Genomic DNA, 17,940 nt, shown 5'->3' on the forward strand with positions numbered 1-17,940 from the left:
GTGACCGTAAAGCGGGTTTGTCCGTTCCTAAATGATTGAATCGCGGCCTGAAACGAGCCATAACCAAACAGCAAATTCCAGGGAGCGTTAAACGCGACTCCGGTCCATCGGACGGAAACAATGAACCGTTTCGGGGCATGCTTCAATGAAGAATAACTGTTACCAGGGGACAGGGCCCGGTGTGTCCCGGGAGAGGGCCGGCCGCATTAATCGATAGTAATCGTACATAATGCACGTTGCGGGGCCATCGTAATGCTCGAATTCAAGTGGCTCCTGACACCGCGCGGGCAGCCCAGTGACGTGCTTTTCCTGCCTTTACGACAGGACCGATTCGTGCTTGGCACGTTCCCTTATTCCTGGCTTCACTCGTAAACCTGGCGCGTTTAGACGGCCACGGTGGAATTACACGGAGGGGGATATGGGTGCTAAACACGCGACGTACCCGCCCGGATTCCGGGAATTGCGATTGCATAATGTATCCCGACGTCGAGGCTCGATCATTCGGCGCGAACGTCTGCCTGTCCAACGGGTTGTCGATTGTTGCCCGATCCGAGGAACGAGATACGAGACAACAGCAGCCACTTTCTGTTAACCGAGCCCGCCGAGCGCCCTGAGCTATTGTATTATTCAACCTTTAGGCGCTAGGAGACACCGGCGGACAGCCTAATGCCACCGCAATCGCTTCCTCGCCATCGCGTCCCTGACGTTCGCAGACGTTCCCGAAGACATTATAGGCTGCGATCTCTATCTGTTTTCTTTTTTTCTTTTGTCAAAGGTAGCTGAAGTTATCGCACTCCTGTTTGTTCAATCTTGTAACGTAGGAGCGAAGTAGACAGCTATTACAGCCACATTAGGTAAAAGACACATTTACTGTCGTCCTAAACTGTTTTACTTAAAATAACAAATGAGCTTTACGAAGATATCACGCAACAAATTTTTGCATACAATTAAAAACGAATTCATACCAAAAAGGAATACGAAAAAATGTTTCTCGTTGTCGAGAAAATTGAGCTTCAAAATACAGCGTATACGCGTGCTATTAGGTAGGAGTCGTCTGACGCGTCTGATCGTGACCAACCAATTCTACTGCCCGCTACACCGAAGCAGGCGAACTCGGCGGATCCTGAAATTCTATTTTTTTTTCGAAAGCGAGACGCCGAATAAAAAATTTGTATTCCTTTTTCTCGATTTGTACTGCGATTTTCGTCCCCACAGTCTTCTTAAAAATGCTTGCGATGTTTTCGCTGTTTCGTATTTCGCCAACTCATTTCCGTCATAAATGCACAATATCCGTGGTCTAGTTATGACGATCGTAAACATCATTCAAATCCCGACAAACATAGCTACAATTCGCCGACTCATCTTTTACATCCCGACCAGCAGAAGGGGGATCGAAAGTCGATCGAACCGCGACAAATGAAAATTCATGTCGAAACTAGATCGGATCGAGCGTCGGCGAGTGAAAGTGCGGTGAAAACGTTGGCCGGAGCGAACTTCATGGTTTTTTTTTTTTCGGGCGCCGGCTGGCAGACAAGTGGACCGGAACTAGTTTCAGCGTCGTCTATGAGCATCCGTAGCCAGGGAAGTTTGCAGTTCCTCCGGAAATTAGTGAAACTCGTTTGCACCGCAAGACAGGTAGTTTCGTGGGCGGCATCGTCGTTATAACGACGAACTCGGCGTCACGGTGCGCAGAGGTAGAGGAGTGTAAGTACGTGATGGCTGAAGAGGTGGCGAGGGGGGTTGGAAGTGACGGAGGACCGTTTCTGATGGGTCAAGACACCCGCGGCCTCCGTATATTGCTAACAAGGCGCATTTCTGTCTGCTCGAAACCGCAACACCGAAGGAGCATCGCCGGTGTCTCTCCGGTTTCTGCTGCGCTCCTTGCATGGAACACCACCGCACCGGGGCACCCTTCCGCGTGTCGCGAAACTGCAGACCTTTGCAGACCTTTGCATCGCGACGTGGCCGCGATCCCTGAAGCCGAGGGGGGATCAATGCAGTTTCGCTTTGCGGACCAACCGGCTTCAAACCCCGAAGATTTATTAGCCAATTTATGTCGAACCGGATACCGATGCCGCTGCGAAGTAGAACGATTCCCTCGAACGTAATTATCGTTTTACCCGTGCCGAAGATGGATGACGCGGAATACCTCGATTAGGGGCTATTAGAGAACCTTTATTGAAAATTAAGTCTCCTCCTCGGTGATCGCGGATTCCTTCTCTATCGAGAAATTCGCTGGAACGTCTTAAGAGGCGCCTCTTGTCTGTGATTTTTTCTCTTTCGAAATCCCCCTTACTCCCCGTCATCAGAGAGTCTGCTCAGACGCAAATCAGACGATGTACTATTGCTAAATTAGGGGCAGTTTAAGTCATCAGTGTCTTCGATTTCGCTTATGAGATGCGACCCTTCGAAGTTAGAATATTTGATCATTTTTGTTTCAGACACTTATATCCCTCGACTTTGTTCACAATTTTTTTGTAGAATAATTTTAATACTGCGTTGTGTGCAGACAATTTTTTAACACGAGTCTTTCATTAATTTACCGCTTATTAAAATTGCTCGGTCCGTCGACCAAGCTGCTGATGTCTTCTCACAGTGATTGAAAACTAGACTGCTTAATTACCAGGTGGACTGTCCAAATGTTTCCCAATGATGTTGGCTAAAAATTGCATGCCGAGGTTCCGAGTGTGTTTGTATGAGAACGATGAGATGATGACAACGTTTGGATGAGAACGAACGGATCTTTCGCGCAACAATTTTTTGAAGGACACGCGAGACTTATGCAAGGAGAGAGGGAACATGATTCTACCTGTATGGTTAAGGGCCCGGAATAGTCGCGTGACTTTTTAATTAATAATTTCCATTCACAGCCTTCAGACACAGACTTAAGATCCGTCATGCTCTTGATCCGACGATGCTTAAGTCTGTGATTAAACTTGTCACATTTTTTGCTCTGTATTATCGATATTACGAATTCTGACACCGGAAACGTGCTTCAAGTTTTTCGCTTTATTTCGCAGAGAATCAACACAAAATATAGCTCAATTTGTAGCTGGAGATATTTTCTAGTGCGCGCTGCTCTCGATTGCATCCAGAAAACTCATCCAATAGAATAAAAATGCTTGGATTCCACGGCATGCAGATCGTCAATTTTTGGCCTACTTCTAACCCTTATATTACCAAATATCTGCATAATCTCGGCAGCTCCAGACCAGCGCGCACTAGATTGAACCTTCCTCTTTCGAATGAGCCCTTTACCAGAGACAAAATATTCTTATATAAGGACGAAAACTTAAGGCACGTAAAACCATTTTCTGACGGTAATGTAGCCACTCTACCTTATCGCGAATCTACGAAGACCGGGCCCTTAAATGTAAACAAATTCGAAAGCTTGCTCGACATTTTTCCGGTGTGGCGCGGAGCATCGGACTCGGTTTAACGGTGCAAAAAAAACGGCTGTAATAGGTTGTCCCGTCTAATCCTGCGGAAGCAAAGCCGAACGGGGAGGTTACGCGGATCATGGTGTTCCAGAAACGGTGGCGATGTTCGCGAATAATTGAGCCCAATCCTCGGCACTTGGGTAGGGCCCGTAAGGCGACGCGAAGACACACACCGACGCAGTTGGCGGGACGGCCGGTTAACTGGAACAGATATTCTATTACCGTCGATTCCGGGGCTTCCCTCGACACATTTGAAAACCAATCCAATTTCATATCGAGCGCGAGCCGGGCAGGATCCTGCACGCGCGCGAGCGCGCGCTAAAACGTCTCGGGTTCGCCGACCTTTTTTCCCATCCGATTCGCATTGTTTGACACGGTCGCGTGATTAAACGCCCGGCCGTTCTACGCAGATTGGATTTGGAAAAATTTAATATCCACCTACTAACAACAAACTCCGCCCGGCGGAGAAATGGATCAGGAACGCGCGAGGGCTGTTTTATCTACGACGAAATTCCAATAAATGAGGAAGGAAGCAGAATGATCCAATTGCAGCGGCGCCGTTTCGATTTTGATGAAGCTTGCCCGTAATATAGAACTGAAAAGAATATTTGATTTGGCTTTTAGCCGTCAAAGCTCCCAAAGTTTCCCTGAAAGCAGGATTGCGAATTATATTTTATCATTTGTCTCGGAAACTAGCTTTCACAGAGGAAAAATTTTAAATGCGACTCGTGCATCTTTTAGTCTTGGATTTATCTATGCATGCAGGTTCCTGAAAAATTCATTTGTTCTAACAGCACTGTGAAAAATTCCAAGAGAATAGCCCCCTCAAAATAGGGGTTGCATACTATATTTGCTCTCCCTCTTTGGAAATTAACAATTACAGAGAAAACGTTTTAATCGTGTATTTGTTGATACTGAATTCGTCTCTGTATACAGGTCACTGGAAAGTTAATGTGTTCACGAAATATATTGAACAATTCTCCTGCAGTTTCTCCAGAATAACAGTAAAATGTGAAAAGATAACAATGAGAAGTAAACACAATAAGAAGGTACCTTGTTGAATTCACCGTATAATATTAAACGTTAATAACATTTTTGATGGAGCCGGAAGAAAAGAACTCTATTATTCTCGATGTCTATGATTACATTCATACTGGGAAAGCTCCTAAAACTTTTTACAAAGAACAGCAATGAAAATAAAGAGAACGACGTCTTATTCGTTTCGCGTAAAAGCATTGCGGTATAGCGGATGCATCCAAACACAGCAAACGCTGACGAAGATCCCAGTAACCCGGATTTGCGAATCCCCTGGTTTCCCCTGGAAGAATCGAGCATAAACTGGATACGAGTCTCGATTTCCACAGCAGATCTTCTCACGTATTAGCGATCGGTGATTGTGCGGGCCGGAGGAACCTAACAGTTCATCCGATAATCAACGGAAACGCGTTGCTAATTAGACGGTCGAGCAGTTCAACGAAGAAATAAAGAGGAACTAATTAGAACGGGGGGATTAAATCATGGTAAAATAATCCGAAGTTATAATTTCACCTTTCCGAACTTTCTCATCCGTGAATTTAAAACTTTCCAACCGGAGGACCTACAAAGGGAACGTAAAACGCTAAAACAACTCGGCTCGCCCAATTAATTACATTAACTCTCTTCAAGTATTATCGCGACCACCTTTTGATCCGGGACGAAACGGATGTTCGGACCGGACGTTTAGGTATTTTGGAATCCCGCGCAAAGAATACATATTCCGCGTAAAGAAATATTATTTTTTAAAACTGCTAGACGAGAAAAAAATCCTAGAGTGCATCTTATTATCCCACTAGCCAGAAATACGAGGAACACGCCTTTTCTCGAAATTGTTCCCTTCTAAAATATGTTTAAAAAAACGAAGAATTGATAAACGAAGCAGCGAATAGTCCTAACGTGTACGTCGTGTCTACAGGGAGGAATGAAAATCGCAGCAATCGAAAACCGCTCGCGGAGCAATTAGGTCGCGGGATTAGCTGGAGCAGCGAGTCGACGCGTCGCGAGACCGTTTCCCGGGGATCGAAAGGTGTCACTTAAGCCGTCGGGACGATCGGTTCGAGTGGAACCGATTTCCCGTCGCAAAACGAGCGTCGACGGGCAATTCGTTCGATCGTCGGAAAAGTTTAAAGCGACTTGTCACGGCGGCGACGGTGGCTGTTCGTCTTAACAGTCGGTGTTTCGAGGATCGGCGTTGAGCGTCGTGACGACGACGTCGCTCGAGGACATCATAATAACGACAATTATCGTTACGAATTCCGGCACAAGACGTTTCGCGCGAGTTCCACGCTGTGACGCTTGTGCTCCGTCTTGCGAGACTCTTGCCGACCACTTCTTGTTAATCTCTCAGGACACGCTCGTTTGCGAACTCCGCGGAGAATCCGTCGCTCGCGCGGGTTCCGCGAATTTTTCCACTCGAAGCAAGAGTGGAAATCCGTTTCCGCGACGGGGAAACTCCACGGGACGCAATTCAACGTCGGCAAGTTTAAGAATCGCCGCGATTAGCGAAACTCGTTTAGAGCCGCGGCGCGGCGGACCGGTGACGCTGCACAGCGCGCAGGATTAAAATTAAGATTTCCAATTTCCACGGGATTCCACCGGAGACGGCTTGATTGTTTCGAGTGTTAGCGCCGACAATATCTACGTTAATCTTTCCCTCGTCCCGGGGAAAATAGAAGCCGCAATTACGCTCGATGCCGCGGCGCGAGCCGTTTGGCTCCGAAGCGCGGAAAAATGTCCGCTCTACAAAAAAGTAAAACCCTTCACGCCACAAAGATATATCCTCTTTCTACAGTAACTCTCCACGGGCACGTGATTAAACGTTTGAGGCACGGCGCAGTATTGTTTCATTTATTTCGAACAAAATTAATTAAATATATGTTTATTTTCCGTCTCGGTACTCGAGTGAACTTAAACCGTTTATTAAGTGTACAAATTAATCCTGAAATGGACCTTACTTTGAAGAAAGTAACACCTAATATTTATAACTCTGCTGTTTGTTGAATTCAATTGATTCGAAAATGTGGATCAAATATTCTGTGTATATTTAAATTGCACACATTTCCGTATCTTTCGTGTTGCTGGAATATATTCCGTCTTCGTACTTCAGCAAAAGTTAAAGCGAAGAGGAATTAAAGTTAAAAACATCTAGGCGATCGAACAAAAATTATTGTTCGTTCGAACACACTGCTTCGATCTAACCAACGAGATCGTTGAAAAACGATTCGCTGGCGTTAAGAGCATAATGCAGACCATTGCGCGCCGCTCGAAGAAATTAGTTAGAGTGGTGAGATACAGTGCTCGGCCACTGGAGATCGAGGGAATTCGAGTCGCAATTTCACTCGAGTTTCGAGTTTCCGTTCGCGTTAATTTATATTTTCGGGTTTTGCAACCGCCGGCGCGCACGAAAGTATTCGAACGTGTGAGCGTAAATTCGAAACGGTACAAATTTGCGGCTTCCAAAGCGTATTTTTTAGAACGGTACGACAGGATTTGTGGCTGGCGGTGAGTTTAAAAAAAAATGAGAAAATAAATCAACAACGTGTACAATTCGCGCGATGCAATTAGTGAAGTTCATTTACCCGTAATTCCTTAATTTGGTTTTCCTTAATTTCTCTTGCAATGAAAGAAGCACTGTAAGCACTCGAATTTAGGCACTCATAATAGGCGACGGTATAAATTCATGTCCTTTTAGAGAAGTTATAAATGTGCAGCTGTACAATATGGATAGCAGTATTAGCAGTTGAGTTATGTTTCGCAGAAATTCGATTTTCTGCGATTATTGTGTCACGATATACATTAAAATTCTCTTGTAAGAGCCCATTAAAATAAAACCGTAAAAACGCGAAGAAAAAGATGTCTTAGCAATGAACCCAATCTTCTATATTATCTCGCGCAGTGTCCGGTTTACCTCGTTACGAAGCGAAGATCCCGCTGCGCCGTTTTACTTTTTTCTTCGCGGACGCCGAGCAGAAACGTTCGCGCGAATATCTTTTAAATATCAGCCATTAGAGAATTAGCCGGGCCGCGCTGTCGCGCATAATAATTTCGCATTATCCATTTACACTGGATGGCGAACAGCGAAGGCGGTGCACGAATGGGTCTAGCCAGCTTAAATAATTATATCGGTGGTCGGCCGATAATTACAGCACGTGAAACGACGGAAAGATTGTCCCTGCCCCGGCGAGCCAGACCGGAAGCTGCATTTTGCTTACTGTTCCCCGATGCAGCGAGTTTTTCTTTAATTTCCTCTGACCATGCTCTCCTTATCTTCGGTCGCTTTTTCCGGATCCTCTTAGCGAACTCCTCTCTTAACGTCGCCATTTTTCCCAAGGCGCGCCTAATTAATAATTCAATCTTATTATCCGGCGACTGAACGGGGCCCCTCGAAAGTAAAGTTCCGTCGAGAGGACAAACGATAAATCGATTAGGATTACTTGATATTTTAGCAACTGTAACTTCCAACGTAACTGTAATTAATAAAAATGACGGAGCAGCCTCGGCCGGCTGATCCTTATTCCAGGATGAACTTTTCCCGCGGCGCTGCAACTTTAATGGCTTCCCTAGATTGAAAATTCTTTGATCGGCTGTCTAACGAATATTCTTAGGCAAGATGGCCGCGAATGTTGAAAACCGGATGTCTCGTGGGAAATGTGTTGTTTGTTTGTTTCTCCGAGCTGTGAGAAATAAGCGGAAAAAATTGCTTCCGCGACCGGTACACGACGTCGCCGAAAAGTTTGAAGATCCTTCTCGGGTACCTAAATGAAAATTCCTTTCGAGCGACGCTGAATGGGGATTGCGTTCATTCCGTAATTGCTCGGCGAAGATTTAAATGTTCTTTATGTGAGAGGACAAAATTTTTTAATTAAGCACGGTTCAACACAATGCCGTTGTGTCCTCGTCAACAGTCACTTGCAACGGATACATTGAATAAAATTAGTCGTAGTCATTATGGTAATTATTTTCTTAAATCTAGTCTTAATTAATTTTAATAAATCTTCTTGTCTTTGATTTTTGAGAATTTCAGATCGGACAGACATGCTTTTTCAGACAGTCTGTACAAATTTTCAGCGCGGCTAATTCCACTTCCTCGTCCCCGATATTCTTGCGAAACACGTGCGAAAGGAACGATTGCGAAGACACGACGGAAAGGCTTTTGCAATAATGCAACAGACATATCGTACGCTGAGAAACGTGTAATAAGTCGAACAAGGCACCACGATGAGATGCTAATTGTATCGGATCGGTCGCGGAGCGGAATCGCATGAATCCGCCTTATCGCCGCGAATCGCAAGAATTGCGCGTGCACACGACGATCACCGCGCGAAATAACAGCAATTACACGCTCTGAATCATCGACGACGACTGTCATTTCGCGGCTAATCGAGATCCGGCCAAGGAAACGTCCAATCATCGTCCTTCTATCGGCGGCCGTGCACCGATCCTTTATTTATGCACAAGTTTGCTCGCTTTTCGATATCCGCGAAAGCACCGACGACATTCACTGCGACCAGAATTTTAAGCCATTGGAAATTGTAGAGCGTTTATTACAAAAATCAGTAGATCGAGAACAAAACTGTAAACATATTTGAAGAATTTATAAATGCTGTAACATTATTTTGAACTCGTTAAAATTATTAAGACAAGAATTTCTTATTAATTTCTTAGACTACTTATGAATAGAATTCTTCGAGTTAATATATCTGCTTGCTCTTTCATAAACTGCTTGTGAAGGAGGTATCACAAATTTCGTGGATCCAGAGAATGCACCCGTTTAAGTATTACGATGATCGATACGATCGAATGATAGGTGATATTAATGAAATGTGTTAACGAGTATATCATTGAGCTGTTCGCAGCGCTATCTACGTTTCCAAAAAATAAAACTGAGGGGCGCCGAAGCTTATTTAATATCAACCGTGTTAATTTCCTATTCAATGAATTCCCGAATTTATGATGATAATACGTTCCACAGCTTGATTCGGGTACCGCGGAATAATCCACGTCCCAATCGACGGCGCCAGAGCATGAATTCCCGTGTATAGGTCAGGCTGACATTATCCATGACAATCAGCGACACCGTGCGCATCGCAGTTTCGCAAGCGTTTACGAGCGGCACGAGCCACAGTAAAATTGATTTCGCAAATGCCCGCGGAATGCATTTCTCTCTGCACGGAAATGCGGTGTCTCAATATTAAAGGTCAATGAGTTCGTACGCGATTAACGAACGGGACAATAAAAATGTATTAAAGCGAATTAAAGAGTGTATTCGGGTCATCGAGCGAAGACCCTGACCCATAGTAAATCAAAGAAATTAAACTAGACAATTTTCCCGATTCTTGTGTGCCGAGCCAAAGTCGCAAAAGTCTCGAAAAAAGTACGCATTCTTTATCGAAATTTAAGAGTGATGTATATTTTCACAATAGCTAGATATTGTGCAATTCGAGAAATATTGCGAACATTTTGGCCTAAAATTGTAGTCCGTTTCCGTGCTCTGTACAAATTTAATGACTTCGAACGTGACGCTGTTCGACGTGATGGATATTTCTTCTAGCAGATGGATTATTCAATATCACGAAATATGACAGCGACAGATCCTGAGATATTCCGTTCTCGATTGATACGCTAATGTTATTTCAAAAGAGGTTTACAAGACGAAAGACAAGAGCAGAACTTCAGGATTCTTGAGAGGTATTTCCTTTTGTTCCGCAATCTCGTCACATTGAACGCGCTATAAGAATAACTCGCATCACAGCACTCGAAGAAGTGACTCATGGTCGTGAAACTTTTATCAACAATTTCCATAGCTATTTCCTCAGAGAACAGGCATCCCGGATTCGTTTCCTTGAGAATCGCAGCTCCGTGTCATAGTAGTTACACGGTAATAATTAACTGTTTCTTCGGAGAATATCTCGCCGTGTTTCTCGACGTGGATTTAACAAATTTATAGTTTTTACACATGATTAGTGGCTTTCGGGAGAGAGCCGTGTCCAAAAGGAATTTGTTCCCAACGTTTCGCCATCATTGCAGCTGGCTTCATCAGGGGTGAAGACACTCTGATACAGTATCACACTGAGCAGCCACTAATCATGTGTACATTCCAGGCCGTGAAACCATCAAATCTACATTATAGTTTTTAACTTGGTGTTTGGCTATTTACAGATAGAACGATTTAAAAGAGGGTGCTCGTTAATTTCGCGTGATAATCAAAGCCCCGACATTGTTCCGCGCTCGCAGCGGGTCCGAAGAAACAGTGTGAAATTATTAACAATTTCCTGCAATTACCATCACCGTAGAAGGCAAACGCCCAGATTCCCATTAAATGCGCCGCAGATGTTCTGTAACAATTCGATGGAACCACCGACCGTGGCTAGACCACCGGTCCTAAACCTAGAGCCCACCTCTCCACGTTGATCAAGCAATCCAGCGTTAATAGGAGCCTGGTACAAGTGAAAACACTTACAGGATACAAACCACGATTTCCTGCGTACCGACAATCGTGATCTGACACTAAATTGTAGCACGGTATCTAATGCTTCAAGGGGGCTTAAGTTTAATCGAATTCCCCGCAAGCTTCTCGTCAGGACCGAAATCGCACAAAAGATATATTGTTTTCTAGCGTTAACGCGATAGCAAACACGGAAACATTACTGGAATGTAATCCAAAAAATACATCGAGTTTGGAACTCCCAGTACAAGAGAGAGAGAGAGAGCGAACCGGCGATGTCGGTAAAACCGGAAATAGAATTTTCAAAATCGTAACGAATCGAGCAAGAGGCTCCGGATATTTTCAGTTTCTCTTTTCAGATTCGCTAATATTATTTTGCGATTTTCAGCTTGAAACGTTTCTTTTTCCTGAGATGAGAACCGTGTTCAGCAGGCTACCGTACCGCCGAGCACGTTGATACAATGGAATAACGAGTGGTCCGAAGGCCTCCAGCGAAATATCGGACAGTGACTTTGCATCGCTCAATTGATCCACGTTAATGGAGGCTTTTAGCGCGCGCGCGCGTAAACATTTACAGGAAATGCATCCTGATTTCCTGGGCGCCATTAAACACCGTGACTATAAATCACGACGCGTTGTGTATTTACGGGCCTGTGTGTGACGCGAGTGGTGCCGTTCTGTTTTCGCGAAATAATTTCCGTGCAGAAAATGCGATCGACGAACAACAGTTGCTGTCTGATTGAAAATCATTACCTGCGACGGTTCGCCGGCGTGCCATTGTCTTTTCTCAGCGCGTTTGCTCGTCTTACCTGCAACAAAAAAAAAAAAAGAAGTCAACATTGATCGAAGCACGGTAGACTTCGTACAGTTTTCATCGAGACATCTTACATTTTATTAGACACGTAAATATTTACATCGATTTTCCCAAACCTTTAAAAACGATTTGATTTGACCTTAAACAATGTTGTAAATATGATCAAGTTAATATTACATGTCGTTGCAAATCACTCAATTTTTTTTTTGTATTTTCTTTATTCTTTATTCATTAAACATGAAAGGAAGCCATAAAAAACAGACTATTTTGAAGAGACGAACAAGAAGAAAACGATCAATAAGTTCAAAGCAAATTTAGAGAAGGTGGAAATAAAAAGAGCTGTATTTTTATAACAACTGACGAAAATCGGCGGAGCAATTGCCCGCATCTCGTCGCAGCATTGTTATTCTTAGAAAGCAATTCTGGCAACTTCTATTGCGTCCTCCCCCTAAAAAAGACACTCGAAGGCCACAGGGATCGGCAATTTGATACGCCGGGCGACCCCCATAAATTCTCGTCTAAATATTTATGATTTGTCAGGGGAGGATCGAGTGGGGTTGCGACAGGAAGAGTATTTACTGGAAAAACAGGAGGCATCTCGTGTAATTTTCGTTCGCGCCTTTCCTCCAGATAAGAAGAAGGAAATCGGGAGGGGAGGAGGGGGGTTGGCGCGAACCAAAAGGGGGTGGCTCCGCGGGAACAGCCGTTTAATCTGCGATCTACGGATTGGCTCCGCCGGCAATAGTTTCACACTTTACGGGGCTTTGGTATGCAAATGCGGCCGAAGAAACATGTGCAATATCTCGAAGGCTGGCCACCTGCCAGGTCTTATCCGTTCGTAGTAGCTCCGCTGCGGCTTCCGAGCTACCAGGATACGACCTACGCCACCGACTTGTTACCTACTGCAACGCGGATCGGATTTCGAGTTAAGCTGAACACGCGAAACCGCTTCCCTCTCGAGTCGTTTCGCCTCGCGCGCGTTACGCCGAATTCCTTTGCGAAAATCTCGGCGGAGATCTCCACCCCCGACCCTCCCGTCTCAGAGCCCACTATCTTTATCTTTCGAGGATTCGATCTGTCGTTCGAGATGGGAATTTTAACACTTGTATCACGTCCCGACCGCGGGATCCCGATTTTTATGTATGGATGCCGGGGGACGCCGATACCGACTCCGCGAAAGGACTCGCAAACGTGAATCTTCCACAGAAAATTGAACAAAAATTTTTATTCAATACCACTGTCGAACAGCCTGTTTTACTATGGAACTATTGAAATTATGAAGACGCTCCGATGGGAAATAATTGACTAAACTTCATTATTCGAGTACACATGTTATAACAACTGTAAAATTTCACAGTCAATTTTAGTGGCAGTATTTAGTTTACCGTTTAATGTTAACCCTTTGCACCCGAAACCATTTTAACTCCAAAACGAAACATTTCTTCCGACCTAGAATATTCCCCTTCTATATATATTAGTTCATGCTATACATACGAAAATGGTGCAATTTACTAAATACAATACTGGAATGTTTAGTCATTTATTAAATACAAAGAAATTAAATAATGTAAAAAATATTTTGAATAATGATACAGCAATTTTTAGTGCCATTCGAGTGCTAAGGGTTAATATTAGAAAGAAATTTAAATTTGTATTTTAGCAATATTTTGTGTGCATAGTGCAATACAATCGATCCAGTACTTTGGTTAGGAGACAGCGTAATATCATGGACACAGAGAAAGGTGCACTTCATAAAATCCATAATCGAGTTTCCAATTTCCAGAGGAAAGAATGTTACTATGAACTGGTAGGTTGACACTTCCATTTCAACGAACTTGAAACAAGCACGTTTACACGTACTCCGTAGATTGCAATTTACAGCAAATAAATGAGTTAAAAATGCTTTTCACGTCTCGCAACCTTTGCCGGTTGATTGCGCTCAATTTCGTTTCTTTATCAAAATTTGCGATATATTGCCAGTTACATGAAATGGATTTACGAAGTAATATTTCATGCTCTATAGTTTTTGACAAATCACACGGGAAAAAATAACCAACAACGTGAATACATAAAAACGTGCAAACAGTTACCGTGGACATACCGAAATCAATAAAACCCTTTACTGGCAATCAAAACCACAAATTTCCCACACGAAGTGAGCAAAATTATGAAAATCAATAAAGCAAGAAAGGAAATTTCTACTACAAACAGTGCTGACCACTTTTATTTTGCATAAAGATTCGCGGTGACCCTTCGCCGGGCATTTGACCCCATATTTCATTAGTCCTGTTCCTATCAAATTCATTAAACCCCGGAGAACCGGCGGACGATCGTTCGAATAAATAACGAAGCCCGCGTTATCCGCGCAGTCATACTTAACGCCAATTTATTACCGACCCTATAATTTCCTAAACGCAACCGGTATTTACGGGCCGGCGATCGGTCGGCCCGAGGGAAGCGGGGGCGTAAGAAAAAGAAAACCGACGCATCGGGGAATCACGCGAACGCGTAATAAATTAACGAAGTCGAGTCGTGTTAACACGTGAAAATAATTCGCGCGGCGCCCGCCGTAATATTTCGTTGTGTTCCAGAGAGACGAGCGCGAGCGTATTGCTGGGCTGGCCCGTGCAATAATAGTAACCTAGATACGAGATCGCGATAGCGAGTATCCACCCCCGCGAGCAGCCGGTGGAAGGAAGGGCCGCGAACCGAGAGAGCTACAGACACACCGAGCCGCCTTGGTGGATCTTCTAGGTCGGTTGGTTGTTGAGTTATTAGCTGTTTCCCTTCAGAATTAGCGGTAAATTAGCATACCATTAACGCCGGCTGCACGCACCGCGGTTACTCGATAATCCCCTAATCCCCCGAGTTTATCTTCGCGTGATCCTATTATCGCCGAATGCAACGAGTCTACGTGTTGCTCCTCGAATCCGAAGAAAGGCCACAGGCCGTGTCGGTGAAGCCGGAACCATGCTCTCCCTACCCGCATGCGTATACACAATGTTGCGATTCCCGACCGCCTCTGGCCGATACATCATGCGTTTCCAGCATACTCTCATCAGTCAGCCTGCGATATCTACCGGGATCACGCATGATTCTACCTTTCCAGGATCAAATGTTCCGCGTTTAGCGGGCCTGCAATTAGGCCCACGGACTGCGTCATCTATGTATTGTTAGAAATTATTAAATCAAATTTCGACGCTCCTTGCGTCTGTCATTCTTCCCTGGTTCGGGAAAAGTGCGTCCTGTGAGTCGATTTATTGCCAACGATGCGAATCTTCCAATCCTGCCTCGTTTAATAGTTTTTTGCAGTTTTGAATCATGGTCTCTACAATATTGATTTTTCATAATTGTTCACCACGTGGAAATAGAACTCCGCGTACTATATTGTTGATGATGACTACAAACGTTACTCTGCTTAAATTTTAACCCTTAAATGTTAAGACGTTTACTCCTCACACTAGGACTCAGGATATCTTCAAGTATATAATTTGGGACAAAATAATTTTCCAAAGAAATTGAAGAGCACAATAGAGAGACCCTAGTGTACCAGTAAAGGGTCAAACGAAGACCATAGATTTTTTAATTTCAAGGATTCCCGTGCGAAGGTTTCCCAATGAAAATTTAACGCTCTGTTAAAATTGTCGCTCAGCAATCAGGCGACAGAGAGTTAGGAAACTTGCAGAAAATTAGGAACACGCCTAATGTCTAGTTGTGCCCCGCAGCCCGCAGAAGTAACACCGAAGTTTTCCCGATTCTTCCGTGGAAACCTATTAACGGGCTCGCTTTTACGCCCTCGAGATTATCGATTGCTCGAGAAACCGAGCCAGCGAGGAAAGGGAGAAAACAAGCAGCAGCGAGGAAGTTTCGTGAAATAGTATTCGGATGTCAATAATACCTTAAGTTCTCTTTCCTGCGAAATACCCGTTAATTCTGAGCGCTCACTGCTACGGGATCTTCACGGTTATAGTCATGTTTGGCGATTTAAGCAGTGTGAAATACAGCGATGATACGTCACACGGATTACACATTTCCACAATTACTCGACGAAGGTTGTTCCATGCGAATACAATCAATTTTGTTGTTAATTTTACTTTTCGTGCGTGTGTGTTACTTTCCGTGACATACTTTGCACTATATTTGTACGTTTAATGATTCGTTCCCGTATGAAATTTATTATCTACCTAATTTATTGTATTAGATATGCGAGAGATATTAAATCCGTCGTGATACATTGGAATCGTTAATTTTACCGGCTTCTATTGAATTATTTACATCCACTATAAATGCGAACGCATCTGCGGTGTAATAATAATATGTAATTGCGTTCCAAACGTTTTCCGCAAGTATTTGTTGTTGAATTAACGTCGAAACACTCGGAAATGGTTGCACATATTTAATTGCCATTAAATATAACAACATTGCAATATTAATTACACATTTTGACATTTGCTGTATAACAAGGGGAACTGAACGACCTTTAAATGCACTTTAACCGATGCATGTAAAATTAATGCTAAATAAATCTAGTAAACGAGGAAAATGATAGAACTCGTTGTTCAATATTGAAATATGAATTGCTAACGACTGCTTCGTGTCATTATATTTAATTGAAGAAATTGCAAGTACAATGATTCTCCTTCCCATTCTAATAATTTATTACGATCATATCGGTTGGACGCTGACGAGAATATCAAGTGAACTGAATAGGTAATTAAAATGAGGAACGTCTCTGACAAGCGGGCACCTTGATCAAAGAGACCAACTATATATCATTGTAATTCATTGTGTCATTGTATTAATATTAGCGATAGAAAGCAATGCAATGACAATCTGTAAATCAAAAATGTTGTATTAAATAGAATAGGATCTAAATGAATCGCTACAAGCCCAGTACTGTTCATACCTCGCAAGAAGTCTCGCGGGCGGCCCAAGGGCGCAAGGGACCCCCATAGGCTCCGCCTATCCCCACTGTTGAGGCGTGCCCTTTCCACTCTGACCAATCAGCGCCGCATTCCTTTCACGGGACTTCTTCTGCGGCACGCACAGTACCTAGACGATGGCTCTAGCGCGACTGACCAAAGTACTTCAGCCGAAAATTGAAAACTAAACGATAGCATTGTAGATCAGGTTAAAGTCACTGTAACCTCCCTCCCATGACAGATATTCTGTATTTTTTAAACTCTGTAATAGGATGAGAATGCAACGCAATCTCTATGGAGATTAAAATTGCTTTAAAAAAAAATCGAAGTTGCATTTTCCATCAGCAACCTCGTATCCACCATGGAAAACGTGACAAATGCGTTTACACGAGTACACAGTAATAAAAGTAAGATGGTAGCACTTGCCAGACATTTTTGTTCGTTTGCTCGGCAACTTGGTTGTTATTATAGGTTGCAACCGATGCTTAACAGTTGTTAAGCAAGGCCGTTCGTTGTCGGACGCGTGTTCGAGGCAGACGAGGACCGAGAAACCCGTAAACCGGACATTTCCCAGTTGAAACTTTGAGCTCCGTCGACTGGGGTACCGGGCACCGGCTGAAATTAGCGCCTTCGTTGAACGTCGCGACGCGTTCCGCCGCGTCTTGCATGCATCGTCGGACTCCCACGACCTTTGTGCAGGCGCTGGAGCCCCGAAGGAGGTAAACGCCACGAAACATCCATTTTCTTGGGATCCATGGAAACCCCGGCTCGGTAAGGCGGCCCCGAATTAAGCGCGATTCTCGGCGCACTTTGCCGGAGCCGGATTAATACCCGAGACCCGGGCTGGTTTAACCTGATCGCGTGCTACGACCGTACTTATCTCGAACTCGAAGATGTCGATGCTCTCCTAATTGCCGCGTTCTTCTTCCGGAATTAATGTTTCCTCTCGATATCGGGCGAACACAACTTCTTTCTCGTCGGTAACATTTATTTCAGTATACGTATATATCATACAGAGAGAGAGAGAGAGGAGGGGAGTTCACTTCGCAGAGGATACTTAAGGTTTTTCTTAAATAAATGAAAAAATCATTCATTTGTTTCATTCCGCGGTATTTATGAATGAACGATAATAAGAAGCAAAATACAGTAGACAGTAATCGACATTTCCGTAATGATTCAATTAAATTAACATTATACAGTGAATTCTCGATATATGTCAACAACACGGGTCTTGCCGGCGTCATATATCATCAAGGAGATAAACTTGAACCGTGTTATGTTTAT

At 43.9% G+C, this 17,940-nt stretch overlaps 1 protein-coding gene and 1 long non-coding RNA gene across 6 annotated transcripts in view; both read right to left on the minus strand.

The window, feature by feature from the left end:
- The window catches only part of Fas3 (fasciclin 3), a 478,993-nt gene that overhangs the window by 285,818 nt on the left and 175,235 nt on the right, over positions 1-17,940 (minus strand). The window lies entirely within an intron of this gene.
- Positions 1-17,940, minus strand: part of LOC143353365 (uncharacterized) — a 235,537-nt gene that overhangs the window by 126,744 nt on the left and 90,853 nt on the right. Inside the window, exon 4 of one of the 3 annotated variants that reach the window (XR_013082117.1) lies at positions 11,674-11,729. The exons of the other annotated variants lie outside the window; for them this stretch is intronic. This is a non-coding gene — a long non-coding RNA (uncharacterized LOC143353365). The remainder of the gene's footprint in view (positions 1-11,673; positions 11,730-17,940) is intronic. 3 annotated transcript variants of the gene reach the window in all.

The sequence above is a fragment of the Halictus rubicundus genome, chromosome 4 (genome assembly GCF_050948215.1).
Source record: "Halictus rubicundus isolate RS-2024b chromosome 4, iyHalRubi1_principal, whole genome shotgun sequence".
Classification (NCBI taxonomy): Eukaryota; Metazoa; Arthropoda; class Insecta; order Hymenoptera; family Halictidae; genus Halictus; species Halictus rubicundus.